Genomic DNA, 9,538 nt, shown 5'->3' on the forward strand with positions numbered 1-9,538 from the left:
GTATGACGTAGTTATTTCCTCCTCCTGGTCTCAGTTTTAATTTTACTTCTCCTTTGATTTAAGTGCAGTTAATAGTTGATTTTAACTTGGAGAATAATTACTACAGCTCATGAGGTACCTGAATCTCTCCAGTTTTGAAAGATAAACTTTTAGACTTCTATCTAGAGAAAGCTGGCCTCAGAATTCTTACACCGGGAGTTGCGCGCGGGAAGCTACGAAGGGCAGAGAAGTCATGAGGGGGGCCCGGCGATGGTGGCTGGGCCTCCCGGGGCCTGGGGGAGCAGAGGGGGCCGCCGAGGAGCGCCACGTCAAGGTCTCCAGCCTGCCCTTCAGCGTGGAGGCGCTCATGTCGGACAAGAAGCCGCCCAAAGAGGCGTCCCCACTGCCAGCCCAAAGCGCCTCCGCCAGGGCCACCCTGCGGCCACTGCTACTGCCTGGACATGGCGCCCGAGAAGCTCACAGCCCCGGGCCGCCGGTCAAGCCCTTCGAGACCGTCTCGGTCAAGTCGGAAAACTCAGAAGACGGAGCCGCATGGATGCAGGAACCCAGCAGATACTCGCCGCCGCCAAGACACATGAGCCCCACCACCTGCAGCCTGCCGAAGCACGAGACCAATCGGAAGCCAAGAACGCCCTTCACCACGTCCCAGCTCCTGGCTCTGGAGCGCAAGTTCCGCCAGAAACAGTACCTCTCCATTGCAGAGCGTGCAGAGTTCTCCAGCTCTCTGAACCTCACACAGACCCAGGTCAAAATCTGGTTCCAGAACCGAAGGGCCAAGGGTTAAAGACTGCAGGAGGCAGAACTAGAAAAGCTGAAAATGGCTGCAAAACCTATGCTGCCCTCTGGCTTCAGCCTCCCTTTCCCCATCAACTCGCCCCTGCAAGCAGCATCCATATATGGAGCCTCCTACCCTTTCCATAGACCTGTGCTCCCCATCCCGCCCGTGGGACTCTATGCGACTCCAGTCGGATATGGCATGTACCATCTATCCTAAGGAAGACCAGCTCCATAGACTCCGTGATGGATGTTTGTTTAAATGGATCCACCCCTCCCTCTCCAAGAAGGCAGTACCAAGCCTGTGCTCCTGCTCTGCAAACCTTGCATGCGCCACCCTAAGCGGCTAGGCCCACAGGGCCACAGACGTAGTTCGAATTTGTTCTTTAGGCTGGAGGCACCAAGCCCCATTTTCTTGGTGTGATCTTCTAGATGCCCCCTCCTCCTTTCACAAAGATTGGCTCTGATGGTTTTTCTATATAAATATATATATATATATAATAAAATATAATGACATTTTTATACAGCAGACATAAAAATTCAGATTATTTTGAAAGGCAAAATTTATATGCACATATGTATACTTTTTTCTATATATCACCTTCCTAAAAGAGACTGCTTAACTCCATTTGTTTTTTCTTATAGGAGAGACCAATTATTTGCTAAAATTGCTGACATTTGGTGATTTTGATGGGATGACTGATTTTTGCTTATGGAAAACAAAGGTTAGAATTAGGCACGATGCATAGGAAGTAGATATGGAGAGATTCCTCAAAATGACGAGGACACATCGTGTTTTTGCATTTTTACATGCATTTAAAACTCATTAGATACTACCATATTTGGCCTTATATTTTTCCCTCTGTCCACATTGTTACAGAGTGTTAAAGTTTTAATTTTTTTTTTTTTTTTTGGTAAGATCAATAAAAGGGGGATGGGAAGAATCCTGAGAATGCCTTGGGGTAAGGTGGGACTTGGAAGTACTTCCTAATTCCTCTCAAGGCTGTTGCTTAACTCCATTTCAGACAATTGGAGAGTAAAAAGTTAAAGCATGTCAGGGGAATTGATGGTTTCTGTGAAATACTAGGTACAAGTCAGTCCTCACACACTGCAAGGTGATTGGGGGGCGGGGAGTGTAATTAATTCTCTGCTTAAAAAATATATATATATATACTGTAACCATTACCTATATGCTAAATATTCTTGAACAATGAATAGATCCAGAAAGAAAAAAAAATCATGCTTTCTCTGTGTGTGTACCTACCGTATGTGCTAAACTTACTAGAAAAATTTATATACTTTTTAACATGCTGCGGGCAGAGGGTAAAGCCATGTTTTGACTTGCTAAAAATGGTGTTGTCAAACAGCCCATTTAGCTCCCTGGTACTTCATCTTTCTCTCCATCTTTCCCCCCACCACCACCCAGTATACTTTTATCCCTTTGAAAGGGTGCCTTGTATAATTTTATATATTTTATTGAAGAGTTATTTCTTATCTCTTATTCTGAATTAAATTAAACGTTTGTTTTATTGCAGTAAAAAAAAAAAAGAATTCTTATATCATGAGTAACTGAACACCTCTGATTAGGAGTCACGAGCCAGGAGGGGTGGGGATTAAATAAGAAGTCCAGGGTGTCTCACTTTCTTCCCCAAGTCCAGGTGGGCCTCAGAAAAGTAAGAACGTAACTGTGGGTGAAGTGTCATAAATTAAAGGAACCTCTTACTCTCTTTCTTGAGTCTTAGGGTCCCTCTTCCCTGTGCACCTGCTCTATGACATCCTCTTACTTTAGACATATTTTTCTCTGTGGGTCAGGTAAAACAAATTTAATGTATTATGAGAGTTTTCTCTATGCCCCGCTTCTCATGTCCAGCTCCAACCCACGAAGACAGATACGCTTCTTCCAAACTTGTAGCTTACAGAGCTTTCCTTGTGTTTATTGAAACAAGGAAGAAAAAAGATTTGATAAAGTCTTGAGAATTAGAGCATTTTATATGAATGATGCTGCATAGGGAAGAATTAATAATGGAGCTACAGCCATGTGGCACAGAATCATCTTGCAAAATGATGGAGGGAGAGGGAGGATTGATTTGTAGCTATAGACATGATCAGTGTCACTTTGGGAAGAGAGTGTGGAAATGAGGTGATTAGAAAGTCTCTAAATTTCTTACGTAGTAAAATCCTTTTCCCCACCAGGCACCCACAAGGACGTGTATTAAAGTATTACATTGGTTTTCTTTGCTTTGGGGATTGGATTTGTAATATTTTTATTTTAGAGTGACACTATGCTGAGTCTAGTCCCAATTTGGCCTTGTTTATATCCAGGAAATAGTTGCTTCCCTCTGCAAATGACAAAAAAACAGCTACGTCTTCTCCCAGTTTAATCATCCAAAAACTTAATAACGAAAGTCATTTTTTGTAGTCCCTATTCCTAAGAAAGACTATTGTTTGGCCCATTTTTGTTAGTTGACTCTTCTTAGCATCATTACCTGTTATATTGGTGTTGGGGAACTGTGAGTAAGGTGCAGAAAAAGGAGGGAGAAATATTTACTAGTATGATATTACTAAAAGGGCTTACTTATTTGGGTGGGTGGGAGCCCAGTTCTTAAAGATCTTCTATGATGCCCCTACAACTTACTATTTTTTTCAGCTCTGTCATATTGTTTGCTTAGGTAGTATTTCCCATCACTTTCTCAGAATTCTTTATTATCTGCAAAACAAGTGCTGGAAATGATTAGATTTCAACCTTGTGGATGTTTTTCCATATAATACTTGATAGTCTTTCTTTCTACTTCTTTTTACTTCTAGTTGTTTCTTATTCAATTATACCACACTGCCCAGATATTAAAGTATCATTTTCATTTTCCTTTAGTCAGTACTCATTTCAAAACCCTTAATGATTCTCTGCCCATTACCATAAAATCATCAAGATTTGTCAGTGAAGTCCTGGTCTACTTAGACCAGACTAAACTCTCACTCTGGGCTAGATTCATCCTATGCCCCAGACACATTGTATTTCATGTTTTATAGCTTCCAGTTCAACCTCACAGTTTTCAAAGATTTCTACATACAAAAAATGAAACTAAAGTGGTTTTTTTTTGTTTTTTTTTTCTTTGTTTTTAACTAAAAAAGACCTCCGAGTAATCTAAGCCAGTCTCTTTCATTTTTCCTACAAAGAAACATTAGACCACAGTGTTTAATTGGCTACCCTAAGATCCCATGGGATGAGAATATAAGTTTTCTGATTCTCAAGTAACCACATCACAAGCACGCAGCACCAGTAATCCTCATCTCCTCTTTTTGTTCTCAGCTCATGTTAGGCAGCTCATCTATTTATAACTTATGGGGGGGAAAAGACAAGGTTAAATTAAGTCAGAACAACTGCATGGATTCTTGATTTCATATTATGTTTAGATGACAGATATCAAGAAAAGCAGGCTATGTCTCAAATCCCATCTGCCCTTGTGGCACAGAAGAAGACCTCGCTGAAAAGTGAGGATTTTGATATCATACAAGACCAGAGTTGAAAAGAATGAGGTAAAAGTGTTCATAGAATAAGAACCAAAATGTCCACACCAGCAAAGAAGCAACAAAGTGTTACAAAGCATAAAAATATCAAAATATAACATTAATTAACAAATGATCTTAACCAAAATCCTTTGAAGATTCCACAAAATGCTAATAAACTTGGACAAAACAGACACAATAATTGGGACTTCCACCAATGACATAAACATCTTGCTTATTCAAAGCAGTGTAAAAAGTTTTTTTTTTTTAAAGATTTTATTTATTTATTCATGACAGACGGAGAGAGAGAGAGAGAGAGAAAGAGAGGCAGAGGGAGAAGCAGGCTCCCAAGGAGCAGGGAGCCCGATGCGGGACTCGATCCCAGGACCCTGAGATCATGACCTGAGCCGAAGGCAGACACTCAACCATCTGAGCCACCCAGGCGCCCTGCAGTGTAAAAAGTTTTAAGGAATAAATGATGTAGCCTATACCAAGTGAATGGGCAAATTAAGCCCAACATTCTGAAAATGCCAGATAAAAGGGTTTTGGCTATGTTGTTAAAATGATACAGCATGCAGCACAAGGGAAAACATCACCTACTAGATTTAGTGTTCATTAGGGGCTATGTAGAAGCAGGTACTCATGAGAGATCATCCTTTCAGAGAATTGTTTTTATTCATTGTATCAAGAACGGATCACTCATATGAGAGAGTGAGAAGAAATTAGACCAAAGAGGAAGTTTGGGTAAAGATGATAAATTACTTGTCTATCAGGTTATTGTATCTTAATTCTTAATTAGACGCTGGCAAGATACTTAGTTCCACTGAGCCTCCGTTCATCAGTATATAAAATAGAAAAAAAATCAGACATGGTTTTCAGAGTTTTAAGGAGAGGTTTAGGTATAATATGTAAAAGAATAGACGCATATTATGTGGCATAAATAATAATAAGTATTATTTGTAAAAAATATAAGACCACAAAAACTTTTTCTGATTTTAGTAGTAAATTTAGTATTTTTAAGAATTCCATTTTTGTTGAACATGGTAGAGAAAAAGTATTCTCTCTCCTATGGTACACAAAATGACCCCCCAAAATTCAAGTTTTCAAGAAGAAAAATATCAGTTCATCACAATCCTGACCAGAGTCTATGGAGAATAACAGTCAAATACAATACAACTTTGGCCAAATTGGAAGAAATCCCTGAAAGGCAAGACAATCCTCTTCAAATCTGTAAGAAGATACAAATTAGGTACCAGAGCTCTAACTGATTAAACTAATAGTTCTTTACTTAAAATGGGGGAGTTCAAAGTCCAAGTTGGTCATGAGACTTCAACTGAAATCTATTACACACCAAAGAGTGGCAGGCAAGAGAAAATTTAAAAAGAAGGTGAGTGGTCATACACTCTTTACAATAAGCAGTAGACAAATTTCTAGATAAAAAGAGAAGGAGCAAGAAAAACCTCAGGCAAAAGCCATCCAAGGTTAGGTTACATAATATAATTAATAATAATAATTTACTACAAGAAAAATCCACTAGACAAAGGATTTCTCTGTGTGCCTTCTGTGCTCTGTGGATGGAAGGGACACATGGATTACAGGGGTGACATGCCCCCAAGAAAGAGGTCAAAGATTTCCTGGATATGATACCAAAAGCACAGGCAGCAAAAGTAAAAATACACAAGTGGAATTGCATCAAACTAAAAAGCTTCTGCACAACAAAGGAAACAATCAACAAAATGAAAAGGCAACCTACACAATGGGAAAAAAAAATATTTGCAAACCACATATCCAACAAGTGGATAACATTCAAAATACATAATACTACAACTCAGTGCAAAAAACCAAATAACTTGATTTAAAAAAAAAATGGGCAAAGGACCTGAATAGAAATTTTCCAGTATACAAGGGGCCAACTGGTATATTTAAAGGCGCACAACATCACCAGTCATCAGGGAAATGCAAATCAAAACCACAATGAGCTATCACATCAAATCTTGTAGGATGGCTATTATCAAAAAGGCAAGAGATAAATGTGGTGAGCGTTTGAAGAAAAAGGAACCCTTGTGCACTCTTAGTGGAAATGTAAGTTGGTGCAGCCATTATGGAAAACAATATAGAGTTAACTAAAATAAATAAATGAATAAAAATAGAGCTACCATATGATTCAGCAATCCCAATTTTAGTTATATATCCAAAGGAAATGAAATTCTAATCAAAGAGATAGCTGCACCCTCACGTTCATTAAAGCATTATTCACAATTACTAAGATACAGAAATAACTGAAATGCCCATAGACAGATGAATGGATAAAGAAGATGCGGTATATACATTCAATTATTCAGCAGTGAGAAAGAAGGAAATCCTGCCATTTACGAAAACATGGATGAAACAGGAGGACAATAAGCTAAGTGAAATAAAGCAGAGGAAGAAAAATACCATGTAATCTTGCTTGAATCTAAAAAAGTCTAGTTCACAGAAACGGAGAATAGAATGATGGTTGCCAGGGTCTGGGGCAGCTGGAGGAAGTTGGGAGATGTATGTCAAAGAGTAAAAACTTGCAGTTATAAGATGAATAAGCTCTGAGGATCGAATGTACATCCTGGTGATTCTAGTTAATAATACCATATTTCATACTTGAAATTTGCTAAGATAGTAGATCTTGAATGTTCTCACCACACACACACACACACACACACAAAACAAACTGGTAACTATGTGAGGTGTGTCTTTGCTAATTTGTTTGTGAGAATCATTTCACGATGTATATCAAATCATCACATTGTACACCTTAAATATATATAAATTTTATTTGCCAAAGATATCTCAGTAAGCTAATAAAAACATCCTATTAGGAAACGTAGTGGCCTAGCAATGATTGACAAAGGAGCATCTCTCTTCCCGCACATGCAGGCCCAAGAATAGTGGCGATTCTAGTATTCGGGTATCATCAATGTGCTTCTGAGGATGTCACATAATGTTTTATTACTCCTGTACTTGCCTTTTGATTATAAATTACTATTAGTGTATTTCATACCAATGAAACATATGTGTGTTAGTTGTGGGTCATTAGTTAAACTTACAGCAATGTATTTTACATCAACTATACTTATGGACCCAAATTACTTAAACTTTGACATACAAGTTCAAGCCAGTTCAAATGTGAGTAATCTATATTTCATTAAAAGATAGAAGTAGGGACGCCTGGGTGGCTCAGTCAGTTAAGCATTTGCCTTTGGCTCAGGTCATGATCCCAGGGTCCTGGGATCAAATTCTGCATCTCGACTCCTTGCTCAGCAGGGAGCCTGATTCTCCCTCTGCCCACTACTCCTCCTGCTCATGCACGCACTCTCTCTCTGACAAATAAATAAAGTATTTAAATGTAAATAAATAAAAAATAAAAGATAGATGTAACATGTTCATCATGAAGATTTTTTAACTGAAATGTGAAAATGGGAAGAAAAGGTGGATGCTTTTTTTGCTCACCAAGAGGGCCCACAGATCAAGAGAATAAAAGGAAGAGAGACATTCACAAGTATTGACTGTATCCTATATCCAATGAGCAACTAATGAAATTGGGATAGATTATGTAATCAATTCTTTTCACTCAACTTTTTTTCCTTCTGATTCAGTTTACCATTAAAAAATATAACATGTTAGTATAAAACTCATGGTATTAAACAGGTATCTTTTATTTTTTTTACTTTTTACAATACATTTAGAAACAGAGAGCATCAACTAGACTGATTTCAGCACTAGAATCATAGGGCAGGAACAATGTCTATATATCCTTTTTTTTAAAAGGTTTTATTTAGGGCACCTGGGTGGCTCAGATGGTTAAACGTCTGCCTTCGGCTCAGGTCATGATCCCAGGGTCCTGGGATCGAGTCCCACATCAGGCTCCCTGCTCCTCGGGAGCCTGCTTCTCCCTCTGCCTCTCTCTCTCTCTGTCTCTCATGAATGAATAAATAAAATCTTTAAAAAAAAAAAAAAGGTTTTATTTAAGTCCAGTTAACATATGGTGTAATATTAGTTTCAGGTGTACAATACAGTGATTCAACACTTCCATACATCACCCGGTGCTCATCACAACACGTGCCCTCCTTAATCCCCATCACAAAATCAGTTTGTTCTCTATCATTAAGAGTCTGTTTCTTGGTTTGCCTCCCTCCGTCTTTTTTTCCCTTTTCCCATTTGTTTTTTCTTAAATTCCACACATGAGTGAAATCATATGGTATTTGTCTTTCTCTGACTGACTTATCTCACTTAGCATCATACTTTCTAGCTCCATCCATGTCATTGCAAATGGCAAGATTTCATTCTTTTTGATGGCTGAGTCATATTCCATTGTGCATATATACACCACATCTTCTTTATCCATTCATCAGTTGATGGACACTTGGGCTCTTTACATAATTTGGCTGTTGTTGATAATGCTGCTATAAAAATTGGGGTGCATGTACCCGTTTGCATGAGTATTTTTGTATCTTTTGGGTAAATACCCAGTAGTGCAATTGCTGGATCGTAGGGTAGTTCTATTTTTAACTTTTTGAGAAAACTCCATACTGTTTTCCAGAGTGGCTGCACCAGTTTGCATTCCCATCAACAGTGTAGGACGGTTCCCCTTTCTCTACATCCTCACCAGCACTTTTTACAGTCAAAACCACAAAAAAGGCTCAAACTTAAAGACCATTTACTCACACACACACAAACTCCCTTAATGGAAGCCTGCAAAACATAGGGTGGTGTTGATCTGTCTTCTATTTTTTCATGGTGGTACATAACACAGACCCCTGCTGACTTCATTTTCTGTTAAACCCCTCTATCAACGTATTTTTGCTTGTGTGTTATGTCTATCTTTATTCCTGCTCTCCCCACTTCCATTTTATTTTTTTTTTCCACAGCAGAATGGACTTGAATAAAACTGCACTTTTTCAGAGTGTAGCAAGCGTTAGAAAATACTACAAAGCAGAGTTAAGGCAGAATTTCCTATGAATTACATTATCACTGAAGCAGGAGAAAGAGCTAAGTGGAGCACTGCCCAGTCTCATTCGTGTTTAAAGAATAGGAACCTCTCACCCACCTGCCAGTGAAGTGGAAGGCAGGGAAAATGCATATTAAAATAATATATTTCATAAAGATAGTTATTTAGAAGTACCCATATCCCAAGCCTATTTATCATAATATGGAAATAATTTCTGATAGAGGTATAAATGTCCACATATGCCCTATAATGTGCAGTCTATGAATTCAAATCAGGCAT

At 38.7% G+C, this 9,538-nt stretch overlaps 1 pseudogene; it reads left to right on the top strand.

The window, feature by feature from the left end:
- The first annotated feature begins 232 nt into the window (after positions 1 to 232).
- On the top strand, positions 233 to 1,327 carry LOC102750435 (homeobox protein MSX-2 pseudogene; annotated as a pseudogene).
- The last annotated feature ends 8,211 nt before the right edge of the window (positions 1,328 to 9,538 follow it).

The sequence above is a fragment of the Leptonychotes weddellii genome, chromosome 13 (assembly GCF_054177405.1).
Source record: "Leptonychotes weddellii isolate Sample4059 chromosome 13, ASM5417740v2, whole genome shotgun sequence".
NCBI lineage: Eukaryota > Metazoa > Chordata > Mammalia > Carnivora > Phocidae > Leptonychotes > Leptonychotes weddellii.